At 41.0% G+C, this 4,325-nt stretch overlaps 1 non-coding gene across 1 annotated transcript; it reads left to right on the top strand.

Annotated features, from left to right (window-relative positions):
• The first annotated feature begins 4,019 nt into the window (after positions 1 to 4,019).
• On the top strand, positions 4,020 to 4,091 carry TRNAW-CCA (transfer RNA tryptophan (anticodon CCA)). The gene has a single exon. It is a non-coding gene; the product is annotated as a tRNA-Trp (tRNA).
• Positions 4,092 to 4,325: the final 234 nt, after the last annotated feature.

The following is a 4,325-nucleotide window of genomic DNA, read 5'->3' as shown; positions in this document are numbered from 1 at the left end:
AATAAATCAATTGTTGATTATTATTTTCTCCCATTTGGGATCCAAGTAAGAGAACCAAATGTCTTGAGAAAAAACGAAGGAAAGAAGAAAAAAAAATGATTTCTATGTTGACAAATCAAGTTGGGTAAATGCAATTTAAGCCCTTTTTTTTGACACATGCTGATGTGAGGAGAGATAAGCAGTTTTTAAATTTAGAGTGGAGACAAACTGTAATAATAAACACATGGAAAGAGAAGGCAAACATTCTTTGTTCCCTTTGGATACAATAGCATTTTGAGTTCTTCCTTTTTGCTTGTGTAGTTCTCTTTACTGTGATTTCTCTCTTATTTTTTGAATGGATAATCAAGTTTTGAGAAAAATTAAATTACAAGGTTTTACAAAATCTAAAAGAGGAAGTCTCATCCTTAAATGACCAGCTTGTGTGGGGAGCTCCCTGGCTATCCATTAGGCTACAATTCCTAGTCCTGCTATTTATTCTTGCTGCCCCATCTCCATGCTCCTTCAGAGTCCTTGTCGGTGGTCCACTACTGGGTGGGATGAAATACATTTTGTTTTACAAACTGAAGTTCATATTCATGCTATTCAAGTTAGGCATCATGATTTTTCAGTCAATAAAATAGATTGACTGTTTCTTTCCCACCAGTTCACATGCTAAAATCCAAACTTCCAGTGTGAAGGTACTAAGAGGTGGGGTCTTTGGGAGGTATTAGGTTATGAGGGTGGAGCCCTCATGTATGGGATTAGCACCGTCATAAAAGACCCCAGGGGCTTCTTGGGTAGCTCAGCTGGTAAAGAATCTGCCTGCCATGCAGGAGATCCCAGTTCAATTCCTGGGTCGGGAAGATCCACTGGAGAAAGAATAGGCGACCCAATCCTGTATTCTTGGGCTTCCCTGGTGGCTCAGATGGTAAAGAATCCACCTGCAATGGAGGACACATGGGTTCTATCCCTTTGTTGGGAATAGTCCCTGGAGGAGGGCATGGCAACCCACTCCAGTATTCTTGCTTGGAGAATACCCATGGACAGAGGAGTCTGGTGGGTTACAGTCCACAGGGTCACAAAGAGTCGGATATGACTGAGAGACTAAGCACAGCACAGCAAAAGGCCCCAGAGAGCTCTCTCACTCTTTCTACCATGTGAGGACACAAACATAACTCACCGGGCAGCAGCTGGAAAGATGGCCCTCACCAGAACCTGACATGCCAGTTCCCTGATCTTGGACTTCTAGCCTCCAGAACTGTGGGCAATACATTTGTGTTGTTTACAAGCCATCCAGTCTAAGGTATTTTGCTCTAGCACTCTGAGCTGATTAACATATGCATTACATCATGGACATGGCTGTTAAATTTGCCCAGGGAGGAATGAAGATCCTTACCAGGATCTTGTGTGGATAGGTGCTTGCTCCTTGGGCCAATCGAATGAAGCTTGACCCTTGTCATAGTTCCCTGAGCCACAGTTCTCTAATTTTACTGGCTCACTCTCATTTCTGACCATCTCCTAAGGCCTTAGCTGTGGTGTCAGAAGGGGTTCTAGCATCTGAAATACTGTTTCTTCCCCTGCCCCCACCCCAGAACCACCAGGAGGGGAGTCACTTTTTCTTTGTCAGAAGCACAGAAACAGATGGTCTACACACTGCCCTTCCCTGATGATGAACCCTTTTTTGCCACTGAAAGCGAGTCTTTGTTCCTCTATTGTGATTTATTCTCCTAAGGAACACTAATATTATTTCTAGTCCAGAGAATGAAAAATGAATAGAATAAATACAAGACAGTTTCAATGGGGCATCAAGTTCCACATGCAAGGCCAACTGGACTTCAAATCTTCAAAGTTGGTGAATTTATTATATATCTGGGTCTCTAATACTTGGGGCTTCCCCAGTGACTCAGAGTTAAAGAATCTACCTGCAAAGGAGGAGATGCAGGAGACAGGGTTTGATCCCTGGGTCAGAAAGATCCCCTGGAGGAGGAAATGGCAACCCATTCCCATATTCTTGCTGGGAGAATCCCATGGACAGAGAAGCCTGGCAGGCTACAGTCCACGGGGTCTCAAAGAGTCAAACACAACTGAGCAACTGAGTGTGCTCCAGTACCTACTAGCTTCTCTGAATTAAAGAACGGCTTAACAACATGTTTTTGAGCATGAAGATGGTGATGCTTATTTGTGGGCACAACATTTAAAGCATAAACAGAGTTCAAGGAGATTTGACATAGTCCAAATACGTGTTGGAGAAGACTCTTGAGAGTCCCTTGGACTGCAAGGAGATCCAACCAATCTATTCTGAAGGAGATCAGCCCTGGGATTTCTTTGGAAGGACTGATGCTAAAGCTGAAACTCCAGTACTTTGGCCACCTCATGCGAAGAGTTGACTCATTGGAAAAGACTCTGATGCTGGGAGGGATTGGGGGCAGGAGGAGAAGGGGAAGACAGAGGATGAGATGGCTGGATGGCATCACTGACTCAATGGACGTGAGTCTGAGTGAATTCCAGGAGATGGTGATGGACAGGGAGGCCTGGCGTGCTGCGATTCATGGGGTCGCAAAGAGTCGGACACGACTGAGCGACTGAACTGAACTGAACTGAAATAAGGGCTCTGTTACAAACAATGACTATTTTTAAAACAACCTCCTTTTTATGAAATTCAAAGCAATGCTTATTCATTACATTAAAAAGAAAGCAAATGGGAAGATGTAAGAAGAAAACATGATGTAATAACACATCTATATTCCTACCTCTTTGTTAAGTTTAGTTTCTCTCTCTCTGCCTCTCTCTGTCTCTCTCATCTACCCTTGTTTTACAAATTTATGTCCATGTTTATTCAATACCTGATAAAGTTACTCAGACTTTTTTTTACTCAATCTATTACATAAGTACAATTGGCAATTGTGGAATGTAAACATTTTAACAAAGCCCTATTTTGAAGGCATGAAGGTTGTTCTTTGTTAATTTATTAAGTTAAAAATAAAGCATTTGTAGGCACATTTAGACACATATCATGCATTAAGTCTCAACTTATTTCCTTAGGAAATATCGTTAAAAGTAAATTTTAAAAATTTAAATCAATTCTTGATACTTACTGGTATATTATCCTCCAGAAAGTCTGAACCAATTTAGACCCCCATTAATAATATTTGGAGAGATATGTTTTCTAGTGTAAGCTTGTCAGAATGGAATTAAAAAAAATGAAAAGTAGTATTTTAGTCTACATAAACTAATGAATATTTTTTCTTGTTGCTTGTTTTTTGTTTCCCTTTTGAAATCACCTGCTGATATTCTTTGCTCATTTTCTATTGATCTTATTTCTTTAAAGAACTCTGATACACAGTAAAATACCTTCCCCAGATATATGCTTTTGCTTAAAAATTAGTGATTCCTTCTTTCTCTCTCTCTCAAAAAAAAGAGGTTTGTGATTCTTATATATTAAAACTTTTTCGTATTTCTTTTAACGTTGTCTTTCTTTGTTTTTAGGTTTAGGCCATATTTTAAAATGACACACATAGTGTACACGCTTCCCTGCTACTCCATTCACCTCACCCTCTCCTTCCTCCCCCCGCCCTTGTCCAAAAGTCTGTTCTCCATGTCTGTGTCTCCATCGCTGCCCTGCAAATAGGTTTATCAGTACCATCCTTCTGGATTTCAAATATATGTATTAATATATGATATTTGTTTTTCTCTTTCTGACTTAACTTTGCTCTGAATAATAGGCTCTGGGTTGATCCATCTCATTAGAACTGATGCAAATGCATTCCTTTTTATGGCTGAGTAGTATTCCATTGTATATGTGTACCACAGCTTCTTTATCCACTCATCTGTTGATGGACATCTAGGTCATTTCCATGTCCCAGCTATTGTAAATGGTGTTGCAATGAACATTGGGGTATGTATGTCTTTTTCAGTTTTAGTTTCCTCAGGGTATATGCCCAGAAGTGGGATTGCTGGCTCATATGGTGGTTTTATTCCTAGTTTTTTTTAAGGAATCTCCATACTGTTTTCCATAGTGACTGTATCAATTTACAAGGCCTTCCCTGGTGGCTTAGAGGTTAAAGCATCTGCCTCCAATGCGGGAGACCCAGGTTCGATCCCTGGGTTGGGAAGATCCCCTGGAGAAGGAAATGGCAATCCACTCCAGTATTCTTGCCTGGAGAATCCCATGGATGGAGAAGCCTAGTAGGTTACAGTCCACAGAGTCGCAAAGAGTTGGACATGACTGAGCTACTTCACCTTACCTTACCTTCACCTTACCTTACCAGCAATGGAAGAAGGGGTCCCTCTTCTCCAGAACTTCTTGTTTGTGGAGGTTTTGATGATGGCCATTCTGACTGGTGTGA

This window comes from Budorcas taxicolor, chromosome 22, assembly GCF_023091745.1.
Source record: "Budorcas taxicolor isolate Tak-1 chromosome 22, Takin1.1, whole genome shotgun sequence".
NCBI lineage: Eukaryota > Metazoa > Chordata > Mammalia > Artiodactyla > Bovidae > Budorcas > Budorcas taxicolor.
The sequence above is the reverse complement of the archived record's forward strand: the minus strand, read 5'-3'. Positions and strand labels throughout refer to the sequence as shown.